Source organism: Crinia signifera, chromosome 1 (assembly GCF_055691185.1).
Source record: "Crinia signifera chromosome 1, ASM5569118v1, whole genome shotgun sequence".
Lineage (NCBI taxonomy): Eukaryota > Metazoa > Chordata > Amphibia > Anura > Myobatrachidae > Crinia > Crinia signifera.
In genome coordinates, this window is record NC_139217.1 from 425,373,645 (window position 1) to 425,398,256 (window position 24,612).

Below are 24,612 nucleotides of genomic sequence, written 5' to 3' on the forward strand. Positions count from 1 at the left end.
ATATGCCACCAGTAACACTAGTATTATCCATTACTAAGATAACAGTGGTAGAAAGATAAAAATATATCATCATACCAAAATCCACTGATCCATATATGAAAATATCCACTTTTATATTTCAGTGCAAAGCAAGTTTATTTATTTATTCACTGCATATTTGAGATACATACAAATGCATATGGTATGGGGCACATCAATACAAAACTGTTCCTTCGGTACTTGTGTATTATCAGGGCGCCCACGAAATCGGGTGAAAATCGGCCGCAAATCGCATGCAAAAATCGCATGCGATTTTTGCGGCTGATTTTCCGGGCGATTTGCATGCTGTTCCATCATTGCACACCCCCGATTTCCATCGTAGTGCATCGCATGCAATATAGCGGCATGCGATGCATGTCATGCGATTCGATTTTTAATTGTACAAGCACCCTGATGTGTGCTTACAATGTTAAATGCACCCCCATTGTCAACGCCACCCCCACTATCACCAACCCGAAGCGTGTCGAGCGTAGCGTGCCCGCAAGGGGCGGCGGTATGCGTCCTCCGACCTTTTCATACCCCCACTATCCACGTCGGCGTGGAGTTGATATCAGATAGTGTGGCGAGCACAGCGAGCCACCGAGCCCGAGGCGTGGCAAGCGCAGCGGAATACATGTAAAGTAACCTGCGTCCCCTCGCTGCGCTCGCCACGCTTCCGGCTCGGTGTCTCGCTGCGCTCGCCACACTTTCTAAATTCAACTCCACGCCGACGTGGATAGTGGGGGAATGAAAAGGTCGGAGGACGCATACCGCCGCCCCTCGCGGGTTGGCGTTGATAGTGGGGGTGGTGTTGACAATGGGGATGCATTTAACATTGCGAATCGCATCGCATGCCACTTGCTGGCATGCAATGCTATGCGATATTTAATTGTACAATCAGGGGCATTTTCCCAAAAATCGCATCGCATACCATGGCATATGTTATGCCATGGTATGCGATGGGCGCCATGCTAGGAAACAAGTACCTGGGGGGTGTGCAAGGATGGAATAGCATGCAAATCGTCAGGAAAAAGCCGAAAATATGCAAAAAATCGGCCGAAAATCGGTTTCAAATCGGCCGCTAAGGGGGACATTTACCAAAATGGATTCGTAGAAAAAAGGTGTATTCGTAGGGAGAAATACACCTTTTTTTTACAAATTTGTATTTTCGGGATTTACAATCCCAAAAATACAACAATTCGTAGTCCTAGGGATGGAACATTCGTATTTGTATTTACAAATACGAATGTCTACACCATCGATAGGATACGACAGAAATCACCATTCAAAAGAATGGTGATTCCTGATGTACTAAGCAGCCGTACTGATAATACGGCTGCTAAGTGGTGTGAAACACCCACGCAAATACGACAGGAAAATAGAACACCATTTTCCTGTTCTATTTGCGTTTTAGCCTGCACGGATCAGTCAGATCCGTGCAGGCTGCGGTGTAAAAAAATAGAAAAATTAAATAAATTTAAAAAAAAAACGGCGTGGGGTCCCCCCCACAACTGTAACCAGCACCAGGCTGAAGGAGCCGGGGCCGGTAATTAAAAATCAGGGAACCCGACAAATAGGGGTTCCCCGATTTTTAACAACCAGCCCCAGGCTCCAGGTCCGGGGCTGGTTCCCAAAATACGGGGGACAAAATGACTAGGGGTCCCCCGTATTTCAAGAACCAGTCCCAGGCACAACCAGCCAGCAGGGTAATGTCACAGCCAGGGGACACTTATGATATAAGGTCCCGCGGCCAAAACATTAACCCCCTGACCGGTCAGCCTGGCCAGGGGCCCTGGGGGAGTGGGGACCCCCCCAATGAAGGGGTCCCCCCCCTCCAGGACTCACCTGACCAGGCTGAAGCCTGGTACTGTCCCCGATGCCCCTGTGCGGTGGGCATCGGGCTGATTATGGTGTAAAAAAAAGAATAATCTATTGTTTTTTACTGTGGCACTACAAGTGCCAGCAAGCTGGGACTTGGAGAACCACAGCGACGTCGACATGGATCCCGAAGACGATACAGGACATCAGGACCAGGGCTACCTACGGAAAGAAGATAGGTAAGTATTAGTATGTGTGGGCTTTGTGTGTATTAAAGTTTTATTTAAAAAGTGTGTCAGTGTGTTTTATTGTACTATTTTTTTAACTGTGGAACTACAAGTGCCAGCGGGCCCTTTAATGCCCAGCAGGCTGGGACTTGTGGTTCTCCAAGTCCCAGCTTGCTGGGGAGGCTTGCTGGCACTTGTAGTGCCACAGTAAAAAACAATAGATTATTCTATTTTTTACACCATAATCAGCCCGATGCCCACCGCCCAGGGGCATCGGGGACAGTACCAGGCTTCAGCCTGGTCAGGTAAGTCCTGGAGGGGGGGGACCCCTTCATTGGGGGGGTCCCCACTCCCCCAGGGCCCCTGGCCAGGCTGACTGGTCGGTAGGGTTAATGTTTTGGCCGCGGGACCTTATATTATAAGTGTCCCCCGGCTGTGACATTACCCTGCTGGCTGGTTGTGCCTGGGACTGGTTCTTGAAATACGGGGGACCCCCAGTCATTTTGTCCCCCGTATTTTGGGAACCAGCCCCGGACCTGGAGCCTGGGGCTGGTTGTTAAAAATCGGGGAACCCCTATTTGTCGGGTTCCCTGATTTTTAATTACCGGCCCCGGCTCCTTCAGCCTGGTGCTGGTTACAGCTGTGGGGGGGATCCCACGCTGGTTTTTATTAATTTTTCTATTTTTTTTTACACCTTGCAGCCTGCACGGATCTGACTGATCCGTGCAGACTGCTAGAAATAATTCGTATTAGCAGCCGTATATACGGCCGCTAATACGAATTGTTACACCATCGGAGGGTTACAAAGCAGTCGTATCTGACTGCTTTGTAATTTCCCCTCCGGAACACGACTTTGCATACGACTAAAACAGTCGTATGCAACCGTAGGGGAAATACCAATACGAAAAACTAGGTTTTTCATATTGGTAAATGTCCCCCTAAATCGCATCGCAGATCGAATTGGTCAAAAATCAGCCGATAAATCGGATGCGATATCGTATACGATTTACATTACATCGGGTGCCCTGATAATACACAAGTACCGTTCCTTCTAAATGACAGCCATAGTTGGTATAGTTCTATTTCCATAGATGAAGCACATGAATACACTTTCATCAATATGATACCATATAAGTGAATATGCATCATTTCCGTACATCAGTATCACAAGCTTCACAGATTTACATCAGTTTTAGCAGTAAACAACAAAATGGGGGCTTGGGAGTGATGTTAACAGTACATTGTGAAACAGTGAGAGAGTCAATCACTAAAATGTAATCTGCTTATGCTGCAAATGTAATGGCTGGTTGAACATTTAACTATTAGTCAATGATACTTTTTAAAGTTATGTTTTTTCTTTACCCAATTCTGACAGAGAAGCCCCTTTTGAACAATCAGCAATAGTATTACCCAGTAATAAGCGAGTAGTAACTATAATGTCTATAATATTAACATTAATTCCCAAATAAGTCAGCAATAGTAATAGTGGCTAGCACCTGGATCTCGTATCCATCCTGTAATAATAAATACAGTGAATGTGCCCAGTAATATGCCTTTAGTAATAGTACATAGTGCCAGTGGTACATCCAGCATTCACTATCTATGTGACACAACAGTTGCAGCTTGGCCCATGCCATCTGGTCCCTGATGCCCAGTCATCTTCTATGGACTACATCTGTTGCAGCCCACATGGATGTCATGCATAAAACAGCCCCATCTAGCTGTCCCAGAGGGAGGGAACACCTTCTAATTGGACTGCCTGTCCTGCGGGTGACTGGCAAGTAGGACTTCCAATAGGATGTCACTGCCGGTCACAGTGAGCCATGCACCACACAGACTGACATGAGTAGAGGTGGCATAATTTACCTGGAGGTGGCTGCAGTCCTGCAGCCCAAAGGTTAAATCCATCTCTAGGTGCACCACTGGTTTCTATTTGATCGTAAGCCCAAAGCCTTCTTTTGTAATCTCTTGAAACATTTTTTATACATTTATAAATATTACCAATATTATATAGCAACTTGCATCTTACGGACTAGGTTGTAAACTGCTGTCCAAAATCATAAAAAAAAGGAGGTGCCACATTCATGTACCAAGTGATGAGAAATCAGTAAATGCTACTTTCCGTATACAGCCCAAGATTCGCTAGATGTGCAAAGTACCATCAGACAGCACTAGTGACTTATCACTGATTTGTAAATAGAAGCTTGTATTTATACCAGGAGTGCCTATCGGGTCAGGTCAAACTCCTGGTCCCCCCGGAAAGGTAGGCAAGCAGGAGGGCTGTGGGAGGAAATGACTCGCCTCTGAAATACCAACAAATCACAGCGGGGGGAGCATGGCCACGTTGATGCAATCGCATTGGCCACACCCACACACTAGTCATCTGCCGGCCGCCCCACCCTTTCAGTGGCACCCCGCCCCCTATGCCTCACTGAACTGGCAGCCAGGAAGTCGGCAACCCTGATTTATACTATGTATTCAGTCAACGCTATCAATCATTCACATTACATTCTATCAATCTTTGCACAGTTCCTTGTTTACTAAGCTCAGAACAGCTGATGCGTGCCTAGGTTCCCGCCAATGATTATATCATTCTCCCAACATGCCTTAAAGACGCAATCCCATGAAACAAAAATTAATTACTGTGGAAACTATAAAACAAAATGTGGGTATTTAGCCTTTGCCTGATTTTTTTCCCTCCAGGCTGCAATTATTAAGTTATGAATATGAACTGCCACGGCAACCACAGTCACAATCTCTGATTGGCTCCCCAGCCAGTTCTGCATTTTAATTGGCCACCAGCCTGAGTTGAGGAAGCCTGCACTACGGGACCTTTGGGCTGCAGCTCAGCAGAAGAGGAGATGGAGCAGGAGCCGGGTAACGGTAAGTCAAGTGAGGCAGGGGGGCCGGACTGGAAATGAGTCCCAGGCCCCAAAATTCCTGATGGCGGGCCTGAGTAAATGTGAATATGTCAATAAATAAGAAAATATTCTACCAAATTACAGTGCCCCCAGTTCAGTTTATACCACACTATAGTGTCATCAAAACATTGTAACATCCACTACTCATACCCCCTTACCATTATAACATCTATTGCACCACTAGATTGTAAACTTGTGAGCAGGGCCCTCTTACCTCAGTGTTTTTGTTATGACAAAGGTTAATTTGATTCCATATGCAAAGTGCAACAGAATATGCTGTCCCTAAATAAGTAAATAAATAAGAGAATAAAATTACAGTGCCCCCAGTTCAGTTTATGCCACACGATAGTAGTGTCACCAGTACATTGTAACATCCAATATACAAATCCCCTTTCCATTATAAACTAGAAAAGAACAGTCGCTGCTCGAAGTGTTAGCTAAGGCTGCCCTCTGCTGGTCAGTTTTACTGTAACTGCTTTCCACACTGAAAGCTACCATTTAGAATAGATACATTTGAAAATATTCCTCATTTATGCAGCATTAGAGGAAGCAGAAAACCTTTGAAACTTTTTCAGTATGGAAAACATCAATATTACAAGTGTACATGAGCAAAATTGCGGCAAATGCTCATGCATGCCAAGTTCACTTAGCACATACTTGCCTACTTTTGAAAAGCAAAATGAGGGAGATTTTAGATGCTAGCAAAATGCACCGAGCGCAGCGTCGCGCACCATTGAAGGGGTGTGTCATATTTCAACCAAAGGGCGTGTCTAGTGACACATATGGGCGTATCTATTTCCACCCAGGGGTGTGTCCTGCAGTGGCTGGTGAAAAAAAATATGAAGAGCCGCATACCACCAGAGCAAGTTTGTATATGGCAACCTACGAACAGAAGCTGTACAATTGAAACCAGCAATCATGTGTGGTTGCAATGTGTTCAATGGTCATCAAATATTTTCATATAAATAAGTTCATGTTCTCAGTCAGGCTGAAAAATTATAATAGAAAAGCATATGTGCACAGAAAGACATAGCAGCAAACCTCCCTAGATTGGCGTTATAGAAGTTGAAATCTGCCGCGCCGAAGGCGCGTCCAACTTGAATATGGGTGTGGCTCAGATGAAAGGGGCGTGGTCTAAGGACAGGTCTGGGGCCTAGCACCACAACCCTTTTTTGTCACTTTAGGGGCTTGCCCAGCGCTCCCTAAGCAGCCCCTGGCTTTCTCCCTGCACTGGAGATGCCATGAACATGTGAATGGCATCTCTTCAGCGATCACCGGCTGCTCGGTAGGGTAGCTGAGATCTCCAGCTCCCCTAACTGCCCCCAGCCCGCTGGACACTGCCACCCACAGGAGGAACAGCAGAACAGTCTCCAATTAGTGGGACTGCCCCACAGTAATTAGGACAGTTGTGAGGTATGTAGCATTATTACTACATATTTATTAGCCCAGGACACAGAGGGGGTGAAGCTCTTGACACAACCTGACCCACCATACACTGAGAAGTTGTGTGAATATGGCCGCCAGGGCTTAGAAGGGAGGGACAGTCAGCGCAGATAGGGAGACTGCAGGCAGGGCTGCCATCAGAAACTGTGGGGCCCGGGACAGACAAAATAGGCAGGGCCCCCGGCTCCACACCATAATACTCATTACATATTATACCACGCGCTTTAATGCCTATGACACAGTATGCTACATGCTGTAAATGCCAATTATACATTATGCCACACACCGTAATGCACATTACATATTATACCACACGCTGTAATGCCTATTACACATTATGTCACATGCTGTAAAGCCCATTACACATTAAGCCCCACACTGTACACCTCGGCAACCTACAGAATATCATCCTGCATGTTGGATAAACACATTTACTGTTTTATATTTATATACAGTAAAGAATAGGAGTCACTCCCCGGACTTCAAAAATGACACCTGGAGACAGGGTACAAGGGGTGAAGTGACAGAGGGTGAGATGAAGGGGTGAGGTGAAGGGGCGAGAGATGTTTAGGTTATGGGGGTGAGGTGATGGGTGGAGTGACAAGCTGAGGTAATGGGGCGAGGGGGTGAGGTGACATGAGGGGGAGGAGGGGATGTGATGGTGGACGAGAGGGGTTAAGGTGACATGGAGGGAGGAGGTAAGGAGACAAATCAGCAGAAAGTGAGGCCCCAGATTTTTCTTTTTAAGTGTGCATTTAAAATAAAAAAAACACAGCAGGATCTCTGCACATATCCATAATTAACTGGAATTCAATTGTACACAGTGTTCTGTTGCAAAATACCATATCAATGCCAGTATTGTAGCATTGTTTAAATATCGCCCAGCGTGTACACTACAAATGATACACACTCCCGCTGGTTTTTTACCGACCACCCGTTGTCATCAGTACATGCAGCTCAATTGACAAGTCATCAATGAATACATGCACATAGCGAAGAACCGATGACATTCGTCAATTATATAGTTCAGTGCATATGCACTACATGGTTGGCCCATTGGCTTATTACAATGGGCAGCTAACATGGAAGAGAGATTAAAGATTTATGAGGACAGTTGGACTAAATATGCTAGGGGCTTAGTGCCAAGGAGGCTGCCTTTAAATTTCTTAACAGGAGAGAAACTGAGAGTGTGTCTGGATAAATATCTGAGAATGAATTTTAGCAAAGGATGCCCTCCTGTTTTCAACACTTTATGATCTTTGTACCATGACAAAGAGAAGGTGGAGATTATTGAAGACCTTGTTGTAGGTTATGATACATCTTTAAAAAGTTGCCGGCTATTTAACATCAATAAACCCCACACAGACATAGGCATTCATCCACACTCACCCCACTTATCTAAGAAATAAAGACGCGTACAACTGAATGGGCTTAAAGGGGACGGCTTATTTATTTTGAGCAGGGGCGGCCTATTTGAATCTAACTAAAATTTATGTCCCTGCTCTAACTAAGGTGGCGGGCAAAGAACGGCATGCAAAATAAATAACATTGCTGGAAAATAACAAAGTAATAAAAATAACAAACTCCGGATCTAAGGGCCAATTGCCCTTAATTGCCAAGGACCGGCCACCTGCCAGCGTCCAAGACAACGGCTCAATTATGAAGCGGACTTTTCAAAAGGGGCCAATTGCCCTCAAGGTCAGGGGGTTGACCTTCTGCTTCTGCCCCTGACCTCGCAAATATCATTAAGGCAGAGCTCACCACTCTGCCCGAGTCATCAAAAAATTGGGCCATCTGCCCTAAACTACAAATGTCCGCAAGAATTTACGCTATCCGAAGTAGATGATCGTTAAGGTCCAGATGTGGGCCCACCTGGATCGGTGATGCCCACATCCCGACATCAACCACCAGCTAAGTGTAAATACAGCTCTAATTCAACTACCGTTCTTTCCGCCAAGACAAAATAAGCCGACAACAACTAAACGAATAAATGCAAACGACTTCTCAAAAACTAATTCTGACTAATAATTGGGGCGGGCGGGAGGGCAACGTTTCCTGAAGCAAGAGGCAGAATCTTCTGGAAGCAAGAACATCACCCCATCAATCTCCACCTCTGACCTCAACCAGCCTATCCTGAACCGTCATTCAAATCAGCCAACCCGTCAATCAAGACAAGCCGAACCCCCAGGCCCAGATCAAGTGTGTGAGCTAAGGATTCCTGCCAATAGCCAGGTGAGTTTATGCTGTTTTCAGCCAGACAAGCTGGCTTCTACAGTCTTAAACCCCACACAGACATAGGCATTCATCCACACTCACCCCACTTATCTAAGAAATAAAGACGCGTACAACTGAATGGGCTTAAAGGGGACGGCTTATTTATTTTGAGCAGGGGCGGCCTATTTGAATCTAACTAAAATTTATGTCCCTGCTCTAACTAAGGTGGCGGGCAAAGAACGGCATGCAAAATAAATAACATTGCTGGAAAATAACAAAGTAATAAAAATAACAAACTCCGGATCTAAGGGCCAATTGCCCTTAATTGCCAAGGACCGGCCACCTGCCAGCGTCCAAGACAACGGCTCAATTATGAAGCGGACTTTTCAAAAGGGGCCAATTGCCCTCAAGGTCAGGGGGTTGACCTTCTGCTTCTGCCCCTGACCTCGCAAATATCATTAAGGCAGAGCTCACCACTCTGCCCGAGTCATCAAAAAATTGGGCCATCTGCCCTAAACTACAAATGTCCGCAAGAATTTACGCTATCCGAAGTAGATGATCGTTAAGGTCCAGATGTGGGCCCACCTGGATCGGTGATGCCCACATCCCGACATCAACCACCAGCTAAGTGTAAATACAGCTCTAATTTAACTACCGTTCTTTCCGCCATATCAGTTCAACTTGAACTGACCCGCCACCAACCTAATTCCAAATACTCCCTCAGCTAAACCTCTAAACTTCTGAATGCGTCTATTAAATTCTGGAAAAACAAATCCATCCCGACTAAAGAGAGATACACCCCATCCGGCCTGTACAGGGTCTCGTTTCTAAAGGATATGGCCTCGTGCCTGACGACCACTCCGCCCTCCGTTACTATAGCCTTGCCGACTACGGAATTGATCCGCCTACGTACCAAATCAATGGCACCCGGATTGAGTGCATCTCTCCAAACCCTCCTAGGTATAATCTCTGACCAGAAGAAACGGCAAAATCTCCATTCTCTGATCAGGTCCAGCAATAAATTCCTAATCTCAAATCGAATATTGAGACCGGAATTATGCGTGAGGTCGTTGCCCCCCAAGTGGATGATGACAAAAAGTGGGTAACCAAACACCCTAACTGACTCATCCAAAAGACCCCTCAACGCGGACCACCTCATACCTCTACGCCCCAGCCAACGGATAAATCGCGTCTCAGGGAAACGTTCCGTATCCGTGGTTACCTGGGACAGGGACAACCAATACATAAATGAATGCCCCACCATCCAAATCATCTTGGTGTCCAAGCGTTGACCTGCAAGTCGAAATGACAGATACTGTTAGAAAATTGAAATAAAGGCAAACATCTGGCAAAATTTTAAAAGGGGGGCCCGGGAGATTCCCTTAAAGGTGATTTTGGAGTTCTATATTAAATTGTTGATAACTAATAGGCAGGGGCGGATTGGCCATTATATTTACCGGGAACTTTCCCGGGAGGCCGCTGCTACTGAGGCCGAATTAGGCAGCAGGGGCAGCACTGAGCACAAATTACAGCTGAGCAGAGCTCAGTGCGGGGCCTGCACGCTAATCATCACAGCCGGCCACCGCAGGGTTGTGAAGCTGCTGCTACACAGTCAGGGACAGGAAGTGTGTGGATAGGAGGAGCAGGGGAGTCAGCAGCAGCCAGGGCTTTCGAGGTTGGCCACGCCCACCACACTCCGTGCATCAGCCTGCTGCTGCTCTCCCTGCTCTGTCCTGGCTGTCACCCGGCTGCCCTATGCTGCTTCCTCCAACACCACACAGACTGCTCCCACCACCCTGGCTGCAGGGTCCCTGCACTCCCATGGAAGGAGCAACACAGGCAAGTACTTGGGAGTACTGTAGGTCTGTAATATGAGGGAGTAACTGTGAGCACATGGTGTAATGTGTTTGGGAGGGGGGGCTGTGTATATAATGTAATGTGTTTGTGTGGGGGGCTGTGTATATAATGCACTGTGTAATGTGTTTGTGGGGGGGGGAGGGGGCTGTGTATAATGTATTGTGTAATGTGTTTGTGTGGGGGGAGGGGGCTGTGTATAATGCATTGTGTAATGTGTTTGTGTGGGGGGAGGGGGGGCTGTGTATAATGTATTGTGTAATGTGTTTGTGTGGGGGGAGGGGGCTGTGTATAATGCAATAAAGAGTGGACTGTTTATAATGTAGTATGGGTTGAGCTGTGTATAATGTAATATTGGGGTGTGTATAATGTAATAATGTGCTGTGTGTTATATGGCGTGGCTGTGTACAATAGACTATGCGCCTGATTCAGACCTGTTCACTAGGTTGCATATATTTGCAGCCTAGCGAGCAGGTAAACGTGATCCAACATCACACCAACCCCCCTCCCCCCGCGCGTGAATCCCTGCATTAGCATGGAAGTGGATGTGTACATTTACACATCCCCTCGCATGTGGGAGAGAAATCCCTCGATGGTCGCTCCCCATGAAATGATTTATTTTCCCCTTCTACTGACTGACTCATCCTGGCCGAATTCAGGGCGAGAGCTGATGTCAATAGTCTGCCCCAAGCAGGCATAGACACTCTTGCGTTCACAGGGGTACGTCCAGCGGTTTTATTGGCGCACCCATAAAACACTGGACTTTCCCCTGCTAGTGTCCTGTGTCCTCCAATACTGGAGCGAACGCCCCAGCGAGTGTGAAAGTCAGCGAAGGCATTCTACCAGGGGGGTTGCACATGCGCAGACCCCAGCCTCATTGGTGCTGCAAAATTTACTAGTGCCTGGAATCTCCCTGAAACTAGTTTTCAAAAGTAGGCAAGCATGGTGTGACGTCCATTGCGCCGCCTCCTTGAGGATCCTCTGCGCCGCCCATTGCCAGTGATCAATAAAATGCAAATAAGAGAACAGTACCGCTGGGTCCCCGATCAGAGGCCGCCGACGCCGCACCCAGTGCACTCATAATGTCTGTGGCATTGCTTCCTCCCGCCCGCTGTTCTCTGAGTCCCGGAGAACAGCGGACGGGAGGAGGCAAAGCCACAGACAATATTAGTGCACTGGGTGCGGCGTCGGCGGCCGCTGATCGGGGACCTGGCGGTACTGTTCTCATATTTTTAGTTTATAATCAGGCCAGGCCACCACCAGGGTCACTCACAGGGTGGAATAGATTTTATATTATAAACAAGAGAGGACAGAGGGCGGAAGGAGGCAGGGCCGCTTAACAGGGCAGGTCAGGCACTAGTAGGCACTGTTCACCGGGCTTGGGAGTGTAAGGAGGCGGGGCAGCGGAGACTATCTCCTCAGTGGAGTGGAGTTGAGAGGTCAGGTAGGGATGGCCATCGACCATCGATGATTTGAAATCATCGATGGTTAATGGCCGATGTCGAATACTTTTGCCATCGATGGGGGAGAACCAGATGGTTTCCCTCCATCGATGGAACAGCTAAACGATGTTTTGCTTTTTTTTTTTCTTTCAAAGTGCCGGGACACGGAGCACAGCTCCGCCCCCCGTGTTTTGATTGGCCCACAGGCCAATCAATCAAACACAATGGATGACCATCGATATGTAAAATTATTGATGGTCAGCCATTGCATAGTTTAGCACTATCGATGGCCAGTTGCAGAATTGCCATCGATGGTGATGGCAACGATGGCCATCCCTAAGGTCAGGTGACACTGACGGACAGACAGTCACTCTGCTATGCCTCTGTCTGTGACTGTCTATGTGAAATGTGCGTGGTTGGTGACGTCATGATGTCACTGCGCACATTACTAGAAGCGCAACCTGTGCTGGGGCAGGGCGGGAGCAAGCTGCCAGTGCCAAACCGACGAAACCGTGAGACTCTGCTGCGCAGCAAAATAAAGGAGACCGAGAAGACTGCACTACTACCTGCCAGCAGCAACTCATTGGTAAGTACTGCCTAGGCTGCAGTGTGTGTGTTTTAAGTCTACGTTTTCCCTGTATTCTGTCAGAGAGCCAAGAATTGTATTGATAACCTGGCAATATAGTATACACATATACATGACCCATCCAAATATGACCCAGGGGCGGATCACTGGGTGGGGGTCCTTGACAACAAAATTGTGCCCCCACAGACACAACCCCCCCCCCCCCCCCGGTACCTGGGCACGCTGCACGTCCCTGCAGCAGGGCTAGCCATCAGCGCGGTTCCCTTCAGTGGATGAGAAGTCAGCAGCGCAGCGCTACTACCGTCGGCAACTGGTGTGAGCATTATGTATAGTGAGTGTTATGTATAGGCAGCGCTACTAGTGTTGGCAACTGGTGTAAGCATTATGTATAAGCAACTCTACTCCTGTCTGCATCTGGTGTGGGTATTACGCATCCCTACTTCTGTCAGTAACTGGTGTGGGTGTTAGGTATAAACAGCGCTACTACTGTCGGCAACTGGTGTGGGCATTATGCATCGTTACTTCTGTCGGCAACTGATGTGGACATTAGTTATAAAGGAGCCCATACATGCTCCATTTTGCGGCGGCTCCGTTTTGTACTATGCGATGCGCGCTCCCGCGCATCACATAGTACGGTACAAAAAGTATGTGCTGCACATACTTTTTGTACTAGCTACACATCGCATCGGATCGCATTGCATGCACAAGGCATGCGATGCGATGTGTATTTAAGTCCCGAACGGATCCGTTAAATGGACCGTGTATGGGCAGCTTTAGCAGCGCTACTACTGTCGGCAACGTGTGAGCATTCGCTAAAAGCAGCGCTACTACTGTCAGAAGCTGGTGTGGGCATTAAGTAAAAGCAGCGCTACTACTGTCAGCAACTGGTGTGGGTATTAAGTAAAAGCAGCGCTACTACTGTCAGCAACTGGTGTGTTCATTAAGTAAAAGCAGTGCTACTACTGTCAGCAACTGGAGTGGGCATTGGGTATAAGCAGCGCTACTACTGTCAGCAACTGGTGTGGGCATTAAGTAAAAGCAGCGCTACTACTGTCAGACACTGGTGTGGGCATTAAGTAAAAGCAGCGCTACTACTGTCAGACACTGGTGTGGGTATTAAGTAAAAGCAGCGCTACTACTGTCAGACACTGGTGTGGGTATTAAGTAAAAGCAGCGCTACTACTGTCAGACACTGGTGTGGGCATTAAGTAAAAGCAGCACTACTACTGTCAGACACTGGTGTGGGCATTAAGTAAAAGCAGCGCTACTACTTTCAGACACTGGTGTGGGCATTAAGTAAAAGCAGCGCTACTACTGTCAGACACAGGTGTGGGCATTAAGTAAAAGCAGCGCTACTACTGTCAGACACTGGTGTGGGCATTAAGTAAAAGCAGAGCTACTACTGTCAGCAACTGGAGTGGGCATTTGGTATAAGCAGGGCTACTACTGTCGGCAACTGGTGTGGGCATATGTATAGGCAGTGCTACTAATGTCAGCAACTGGTGTGGGCATTACGTATAATCAGCCCTAAGACTTTCTGCAACTGGTGTGGGCATTACGTATAGTCAGCTCTACTACTGAGGGCAACAGTGGGCATTATGTATAAGCAACGCTACTACTGTGGCCAATAGTGGGCATTATGTTTAAGAGGCACAACTACTGTGGACATAATATGTGTGTGTGTGTGTGTGTGTGTGTAAGGGTTCTACTACTCTGGGCATAATATGTATAGCCGCGCAACTACTGTGGACATTTTTTGTAATGGGCACTACTGTGAAGCGTAATGTGAATAAGGGGCTCTAGGTGCTGTGCAGGGCAATAACTAGGTGTGTGCCAGTGGTGCCTTGCCCATTTGCACTGTGGGTACATCATGTGGTCCAGCAGCTGCAGTTATTGATTGCCTGTTGGACCAAAAGCTCTGATTGGCTCAAAACCTGGCGCCATATTTGAAAATCAATTCAGTGCCTCTGCAGGCTCTGCTGGGCTCAGGGCTAGACAGGACTGGATTACACAGTGAGCAGTACTGAAGGCATACTGCAATGGGCACTTCTCTGGGCATTGTGTAAGGGGAACTACTGGTGGCATTATGTGTATAAGCAGGAGTACTTGGGACATTACGCATAGCATAATGTCATATGGGCATTAAAGTGTGCAGCATATTGTGTAAGGGGAATTAGGGTGTGTGGCACAAAGTGTAATGGGCATTATGTTGTGTGGCATAATGTGTAAGCACAGCACAATATGTGGCATAATGTGAAATTGGCAGTAATGTGTGACATAATGTGCAATTGGCATTACCACGTGTGCCATAATGTATAATGGGCATACGGATACTGTTACAATTTTTTTTTTTCACTTTATTGAAACTTTTTATAAGCATCTCCATGTCATATTGCTTATATACCATTTCCACCTTTGATTGTACACCTGATGCAGCTAGCGATCAACCTGATTGACCAAAACTCCCACTCCGGACTCTGAGAACCACACATAACGGAGGGATGATGATACAGAGGTTTGGAACTTGAGTGAAGCGCATACTTCTGGGTATAGTGCTCTTCATGAAACCAACTATGGAACGCATCCTTCCGGTTACTATGCGTACCAGTGACTTGAGCCGTAGAGATGGAAGTGACGTCATCAGGCTGGACATCGGCGAAACGCTGCACCAGGTGAGTGTTATCTTCACTGTTTTAAGCCCTATTTAAAGCAGCTTTTACACTTTGTTATTACTGACAAAAAATCTGATAAAGATTTGAAACGTTGGAATCTACCACAGTTTAATCGGAAGTTGTGTATTATCACGGCGCCCAAGATTTTCATCGCAGGGCATCTCATGCGATGCGATCCGATTTTTAATTCTATGGCATGCAATTTTTTATTGGACAAGCACCCTGATGGGTGCTTACTATGTTAAATGCACCCCCATTGTCAACGACACCCCCACTATCAACGCCAACCCGAAGCATGGAGAGCGCAGCGGTACGCGTCCTCCAACCTTTTCATATCCCCACTATCCACGTCGGCGTGGAGTTGATTTTAGATAGTGTGTCGAGCCACCGAGCCCGAAGCATGGCGAGCGGACGCGGATTACTTCACATGTATTCTGCGTCCGCTCGCCACACTTCGGGCTCGGTGGCTCGCTGCGCTCGCCACACTATCTGAAATCATCTCCACGCTGACATGGATAGTGGGGGGTATGAAAAGGTCGGAGGACGCGTACCATTTTAAAGGTCGGAGGATGCGTGCCATTTTAACGGCATGCGATGCTATGCGATATTTTATTGTACTGTGCGGGTGTTTTGACCCGAAAATCGCATTGCATCGCATACCACTAATTAAGGTATGCGATGCGATGGGCCATATCTCCTCATATATACATATTTTTTAAGTGTATGTATTCAAAGTAATCAGCACGGTTTTCTGCAGTGTCCGCGGCTGAATTGCTTGGGCGGCGCAACACTAGTGATTAGGTAGAAACACGTGCAGCTTCAAGTTTGGCAGGTATACTGATGTAGTAACCCCGCCTACTGTTATGCTGGACACGCCCATTTTGGTTTGGTGCCACCCACATGAGGCCGCTTCCAGAAATTTTCCAGGGCCACTTTTGGTCCCCAATCCGCCCCTGCTAATAGGAATGTGATTTGGGTGATCAATTTAAAAACTAATTGATTATTTGACCCACTTAACTTATGTAAAATCATACCTGTTGTTTGTCATTCTATGGGAAAGGGGGTGGGGGGTGGGGTGGGTCACCCGATTTGACTTGAGGCAAAAAACACAAATCTTCCACCAGTTGGCTAGAGCCTAATTTAAGACTGGTGATAACACAAAAAATTCCTCAAGGCCCCTCAAACACTAAAGCGTGTTTGGGCGAGCGGCTACTCCTCAAATGGGCTCACTGGACTATGTCGGCCTGATGTATCGCTTAAATGCACCAGACCGCCATCTTCCGAGTGCTCGTATGTCGACCTGAGACCAACCCGCCGCAGCGGCTGCCGAAGCGGCGCCGATACGGAAAGAGTGTGTCCCAAACTCGGCTGGAGAAAGACCCTAATGCAATATACAGCGCCTGAGAACCGACCTAAACTGGAAGTTAGTAAGGGGGGACCCGTCGATGTGCATCAGCCAGGCCCCGGGCAATTGGGGCCGCAACTCCATGTAAGCCAGAGCCGCCGCCACCGGACAGATCCGGCGGTCGCCACTCCGACCCAAATGGACCCACTGCCCCCTGCCCGCTACATCAGTCTTTGAGCGCTGTATCTTGCACCATAAACCGTCGTGGTGCACGTCGACATGGCCGAACAGCATAGGCGAGGGAGATGCCCTGGTTGCGGACACCAGTTCGCCTACTCTGAACGCCCCATGGAAAGCCATGGCAAAAGCCAGCCTGAAAAGTCGAACCCCGTAATCGTTTGAGCAAATTACTCTTAGGGACCTCGAGATTCGACGCAACAGGCCGGCATAAATCGGCCGTCGCCTGTCGGGCAAAACCGGCCTGGCTCTGGCCCATCCCTTTAGCATCCTGGAAAGCATGAAAGACTTGGTGATGTCTCTACTCCCACCAAGACGCAAAAAGAATGATATGCCTGCCAGAGAGCGTCCAACAAAACTTCTGGACTTACCCTCCGTGTACAGGCTCCATACATAGGCATTTATAAGACGTTTAGAGCTCTTACCTGTGCCACCCTGTTCAAGCATGAACTCGCTCCAGCGCTCCCATGAGGCTAGATAAGCTCTAAATGTAGCTGGCGCTAGCGACCGCAGGGCCAGCTCCTCTACCCCTCCAGAGGCACCTGCCATAAAAAAGATGGACATTGCTCACCATACTTCTGGGCTAAAGGCACAAGTTGCCTGAATCTTACCCATTCGAAACGGGACAATGCATCCGCTACTTCATTAAGAACGCCTGGGACGTGCTTGGCTCGCAACGTAATGTTGTTCGCCAAGCACATCATTACCATCCGTGCCAAAATACGCAAAACTGGGAGAGAGGTTGACCTTAGTTGCGTAATGGATTGGACCACCCCTAGGTTATCACACCAAAAGACAACCTCCCTGTTTCCCAATTCAGCGCCCCAGAGCTCTAAGGCGACCATTATTGGAAATATTTCCGATAATAGCATATTCTTGGTCATGCCGTCTCGTGCCCAAGATTCGGGCCAGGCCTCTGCGCACCAACGTCCCGCATCAAATGCGACGAATCCTGAAGATCCTGCAGCATCTGTATATAATTCCAACTCTGCATCTGCAACGGCTGGAGCTTGCCATATGCATATGCCGTTGAAATTATCCAGAAACATTTCCCACACTTTCAGATCCCTCTTCATTTCTGAAGATAGACGTAGAAAATGGTGGGGTTTGCGAATCCCGACGGTCGCTCGCTGAAGTTTTCTACAAAATATTTTGCCCATGGGTATAACTCTACATGCGAAATTAAACAGGCCCAATAAAGATTGAGCCTGTCTAAGTGTTAGCTTAGCAGCCGCGATGGCATAACGTATTTCATCATGTAGCCGGCGTACTTTATCTAGAGGAAGTTTACACAAACCTAGCTCGGAATCGATTTCAATTCCGAGGTACACCAAATCAGTAGTAGGTCCCTCGGTTTTTTCCACTGCCACGGGAACCCCGAAATCTCTAAATAAATCAAGCGCTGCTTCTAGTAACCTACGGCACAGGTCAAAACTTGGAGGACCCACTAAAAGAAAGTCATCCAAATAATGAGTAATGCTGTCAGCTCCCGACACTTCCTGCAGGCACCACTGCAAAAATGTGCTAAAGCGCTCAAAATAAGCACATGAAATGGAGCAACCCATGGGCAAACATTTATCTATGTAAAAACCCCCATTCAATTTAAATCCCATGTACTGAAATGCATTCTTATGTAAAGGTAATGGTCTAAAAGCCGATTCAACATCCAACCTGCACATGAGGGCACCAGGACCAATTTTTCGAATGATGTCTATAGCCTCCTCAAATAAACAATAATTAACTGTGCACAATTCGTCACTGATGGCGTCATTGACAGACGACCCTCTAGGACAAGAAAGATGCTGAATCAACCTGAACTTCCCTTTAACTTTTTTGGGAACCACCCCAATAGGGGACAAAATTAGTCCCTCAACTGGTGGTGTTGCAAACGGGCCTGCCATGCGACCTAGTTTTACCTCGGCTTCAACTTTTTGTGATATTATGTCAGGATGTTCCATGGCGGAGCGTAAGTTACCCTTAGTTCCCGTACTAATTGGAGTGGAAACAGGCAATTGAAAACCTTCTGAAAATCCGGACTGCAAAAATCTTGCTCCATCTCTGTCCGGATACCTTTCCAGCCATGGTAACATCCTGACCAATACTATTGGAGTTGGGGCTCTATCCAACGACAGGTGCCGCTGGACCGCGGCTTTGTTTTGTCGTGGACTGAGCCCCACCTCCCCCGCCAGTTGGTGGTTTTGTGCAATCCTTGATTGCGTGTGGACCTCCGCATCTGATACAAAGATGCCGAAACGACAGCGGTTTCCCAGACTGCATTGCCCATTATTAAATGAGTAGCACCTACCATGGCCGTGCTTCGTATTACTTCCCTTATTAATATTATTGTAAGGCCTACTACCATACTGTCTTACCCACCCCTTATTCTCAGCAGCCCTAAGAGGTGTAGCTGATTCGGCAACTTCGACGTATAACTCTATAACTGATTCAGTAACTTCGAAATAAAGTTCTACGTCTTTTTACCAAAATCATACACCTCCCAGCCATGTTACTTCCTTCTAAATTCCTCGCCATAGTTACGCCATCTGAAACCCATGTACGAGGTGTATAATTTGTGTATTAGAAACTGGTATCTCACCAGGTTCATGTACTCATCGGGATGGCTCTCCAGATAACAGGCCGCAAAATAATCATGCCCCTTATCCAATTATTAAATGTTCGAAAAGCTTCCTCATTAGAGGCGCCCATCTGCCTAGCCCCAATTAGAGCACACCTATCTTTGCTTATTAAAGCAAAATTATCTACATAAAGACCTTTTCGAATCCTATCCCGAGCCCTAGGCCGCAAACCCCGCTTCACAGCGGTGTTTGCGTAATGTAATGCATCGGATTCCACCGATACATTAGAGGAGCCCGCGCTATGTGACCGATAAGCCCTACTCCTCTTCCGCTTTGAACGCTGCACGTCCCCATCGGAAGATGACATATCCCCTGATGGTACTTATGTAACACCCGGACTCCCGTTTTTCTTATGAGACCGCGTCCCCTCGCAGGGCTTGCTGCGCTCGCCACGCTTCGAGCACGGTGGCTCGCTGCGCTCACCACACTATAATAAAATCACTCCATGCGTAGTTGGATAGTAGGGGTATGAAAAAATGGGGCCATATAACATGGGAGTCCAGATAATACATAAGCACCCTTCCGATTAAGTGTACGCCAATGAGGAATCATAATCCCTACGCCTGTGCCTACGTTTTCTGGATTTTGGGGACTTAACCCGTTTCCCTGGATCTGATGACGTCGGACCCCTTGATCCATCATTATTTGACCCTTCAACGCTATTGCTGGCCCAATCAGGATCGTTAGCAGACTCACCAGAACCTTACCGCACCAGCGTATGATCTACTCGGCTGAACCCCGGCCCGAGTTGTGACCGCAACATCCGACTGGGGCCCGACCCTAGCCAATCTCCTTCTATCCCAGCACCTGCCTATTTGCGTTATCATTGACAGGACCCGCGAAGACGCTATTAACGGCCGAATTGCCCTCAGGTGCGCTATTTTGAAGTTCGGTGCCCCGCAAGTAAGGTGCTGAGCCCATCACCTGACCACTGCGCGACACCTGAACCTCGGTCTGTCGACCACAGCTTGGTGAACTATCCTCGGATATACTATACTCGCTGGACTGTGATTCCCCAGTGGATTACTGTTTGACTGGTCACACCACATAATGGTGTCAAGGCCCAGTAATTCCCTTTCCCTTTGGGATAGCTTGCTCCTAATGCTGTCAATCATTTGTACCATGTAAGCCTGCTGTCTCCTCTGCCACCAGGTGGTGCTGCAGCCTGATTTTTACCAGCAGCACCTCGACTTAACATATCCTGGTGTCATGGCTGACTACAGCCTACCGCATCCCTTATGCCACAAGATGGCACCACAGGTCGACCCTTGCCTGTGGCACCATTCTTTGCCCTCTCAGCTCTCACGACCCCTGCGGCGGTCCCCTCTAACGGTAGCCGCCGCAACATTGGCCTCAGTGCTCATCGGCACTGCACCCCCCAAGTTATGAGAATGGCGGGCAGCTCGGGACCTTCTGGCCCGCTGCCCGCCGCTAGCTACAGCCCGCCTAGAAGAGCGCGCAGGAGGCGCCCCGGAGTAAGCCCCGGCGTCCTCCTCCTGCACGCGATCCCATAAAACACTGTTGCCGGGCGCCGCAGCGTGATGCCTGCGGCGCCCGCTAATGACGCGGATGGGGACGGGAGACCCGTCCCCCCGCTCCGGCTCTGCTGCCTGAGCTACTGGACTCCGTCCCCGCCGCACGGGGTTCAGGCGACGCCCTCCATCATCCCCGGACCTGCTAAGGTACTGGCTCCCCAGATTAACCCCGCAACGCCCTGGGAAAGCCCTGGGAAAGCCCGGGGGGGGGGTAGCTGAAGCGAGCGCATAGCAAACCCGCGGGAGGTGCGGCAAGGGGCGGCCTAGGTGAGAAAGAAAGTCCCAGCTCACCACCTCTGCTCTGCGGCCTGGCCCTGGCCCTAATTTCCGTGGCAGGCGCCTCACCATGCCCCGCATATCTGGCGGGGGCCCCCACCGACCGTTTAGGCCTGACCCCAGACATATTAAGATAAAGTAGAAGGGTTTAGATGCGAAAAGAATACAGTGATAAAGTATTAAGTTTTGTTGAAAAGAAAGAGGATAGGTAGTAAAGGAAAAGCTGAGGAATAGGACAGAGATAAGGAAAACGGAGAGAATATATCACATTAAATGCTTTACAATGTCTTTGAAAGCCTTAGAACTCAACATTCCAACGTTTCCTGAAGCAAGAGGCAGAATCTTCTGGAAGCAAGAACATCACCCCATCAATCTCCACCTCTGACCTCAACCAGCCTATCCTGAACCGTCATTCAAATCAGCCAACCCGTCAATCAAGACAAGCCGAACCCCCAGGCCCAGATCAAGTGTGTGAGCTAAGGATTCCTGCCAATAGCCAGGTGAGTTTATGCTGTTTTCAGCCAGACAAGCTGGCTTCTACAGTCTTGACGATGGTAAAGAAGAGCCGCCAACTACTTTGTTATGGGTTCAGTACTACTTGGCGTTACACTATGACAAGATTGGCCAGCCATCTGTAGCTCTGGAATATATAAATGCAGCCATTGACAGCACACCAACTCTGATCGAGCTCTTCCTTGTTAAGGCCAAGATTTACAAGCATGCTGGTAACATCAAATAAGCTGCTCAGTGGATGGATGGAGCACAGGCTCTGGACATGGCAGATAGATTTATCAACTCAAAATGTGCAAAGTACATGTTAAACGCAAACATGATTAAGGAGGCAGAAGAAATGTGCTCAAAGTTTACAAGGGAAGGCAGTGGAGAACCTGGATGAAAAGCAGTGCATGTGGTTCCAGACTGAGTGTGCCCAGGCATATAGGTCCATGACCAAGTTTGGGGAAGCACTTAAGAAATGCCATGAAAATAAAAGACATTTTGTGGAGACCATTAATGATCAGTTTGACTTCCACACCTATTGTATGAGGAAAATTGCACTCAGGTCATATGTGGACTTGTTAAAGCTAGAAGATGTGCAGAGACAACATCTGTTTTACTTCAAAGCTGCACGGATTGCTATAGAAATGTATCTGAAGCTCCACGACAACCCTTTAACGGACGAGAATAAAGAGCATGAACCAGACACTGCCAATATGTCTGACGAAGAGCTGAAAAAGCTCCGTAATAAGCAGAGGAGAGCACAGAAGAAAGCGCAGCTAGAGGAGGAGAAGAAGAATGCAGAGAAGGAGAAGCAGCAGTGGAACCAGAAGAAGAAAAAGGAGGATAATGACGAGGAAATTGGTGGCACCAAGGAAGAATGGTACTTCTTTACTTTCACGGCGCCACTAGAAATCGCGGTCATCGCGGGCATTTAATGCACTAAAAAATCGGGTGCGACGCGATGCCCGCGATGCCCGAGATTTCCCATAGGGACCAATGTTAAATTTCTCAATGGACACGATTTTCTGTTCAATGCCTCAATTGACACGATTTTTCCATAGGAAACAATGTTAAATGGCCCACAGAGGCCAAATAGGCACCCTCAAGTGTGAAATGGCCCCCACAATTGTTAACGCCACCCCACGATCAACGTCAACCCGAAGCGTGGCGAGCGCTGCGAGCCCGCGAGGGGCGGCGGTACGCGTCCTCCGACCTTTTCATGCCCTACTATCCACTAGGGCGTGGAGTGAGAATAGAATAGTGTGGCGAGCGCAGCGAGCCACCGAGCCCGAAGCTTGGCGAGCGCAGCGTGCCCCGCGAGGGGACGCGGATACCTTCACAGGTAAACGCGTCCCTTCGCGGGCTTCACAGGTATCCGCGTCCCCTCGCGGGGCTCGCTGCGCTCGCCACGCTTCGGGCACGGTGGCTCGCTGCGCTCGCCACACTATTCTATTCTCACTCCACGCCCTAGTGGATAGTAGGGCATGAAAAGGTCGGAGGACGCGTACCGCCGCCCCTCGCGGGCTCGCTGCGCTCGCCACGCTTCGGGTTGATGTTGATCGTGGGGTGGCATTAACAACTTGAGGGTGCCTATTTGGCCTCTGTGGGCCATTTAACATTGTTTCCTATGGAAAAATCGTGTCAATTGAGGCATTGAACAGAAAATCGTGTCCATTGAGAAATTTAACATTGGTCCCTATGGGAAATCGCGGGCATCGCGGGCATCGCGTCGCACCCGATTTTTTAGTGCATTCAATGCCCGCGATGACCGCGATTTTCTATCTGTCCTAATCTAGTGGCGCCGTGAAAGTAAAGAAGTACCGGAAGAATTTATTCCAGAAAAACTGGCCAAGGTTGACCATCCATTGGAAGTAGCAATTAAATTCTTAACACCGCTTAAGAACTTGGTAAGAACAAAATAGAAACACATCTGAATGCCTTTGAAATGTACTTTAGGTAAGAAAAATTCCTTTTGATGTTGCAATCGGTGAAGAGGGCATTTACTATAGATCCTAATCACCCTTGGCTTCACCAGTGTTTGGTCCGTTTCTTTTGTGCAGTATCTGAGAGCAAAGAACTAAATGAATCCATTAGAACAGTGTTAAAGGCAGAAATGAACAGGCTTTTTGGTGAAACAAGTCCTGCAAATTTTAATAACCTCTTCATGAAAGCAAACATGGACTCCATACCACACAGATCATCAGCTGCCAAAATGATGTACTATCTGGATCCTTCTAGAAACGAACAGTAGAGCTGGCCACAGCCTTGCATGAGTCCCTGAATAACCGAAGCCTTCAGCCCTGCACGGAGGCGCTAGAAGCCTTGCGCGAAGGCAGTTTAGGAGACAGCAAAGATGCTGCTGAATCTTACAGAGTCAGCTGCCACAAGCTCTTCCCTTATGCTTTAGCTTTCATGCCGCCTGGATATGAAGAGGACATGAGTATCACAATTAACGGAGATAGTTCCGCAGAACCAGAAGAACTGGCTAATGAAATGTGAACAGTGGATTTCAACAAACAGACATTGGACCATATTATCAATCAAATTTTTTGTCACGCACATGCTGTATTGCTCTGTAACTTATGTGGAGAATGAAAGTAAAGAAGAGTAAAAGAATTCTTGCCTTCAAAAAAAAATATATATATATATGAAGTAGGCAGATGGCACTCTAGAGATTTCATTTTCAGTAATACTGCACGGCGGCAGTTAAACCAGGTATAAAGTCAACCAAACAACAATGAAGTGAGTCAACGTTTCGGGCATTCGCCCTTTATCAAGACCTAAAGATAGTATGAAAAAAACGTACATTTATAGGCAGTGTGGGGGAAGGGGCACCTTGTGCTACCATCACCAGCATGACAACCAGCGAACAGAGGATGAGGTCAGCCCG

The 24,612-nt window shown here is 48.0% G+C and overlaps 1 pseudogene; it reads left to right on the forward strand.

Moving 5' to 3' along the window:
* Positions 1–7,509: 7,509 nt before the first annotated feature.
* LOC146031755 (N-alpha-acetyltransferase 15, NatA auxiliary subunit-like) lies at positions 7,510–24,221 on the forward strand (annotated as a pseudogene).
* The last annotated feature ends 391 nt before the right edge of the window (positions 24,222–24,612 follow it).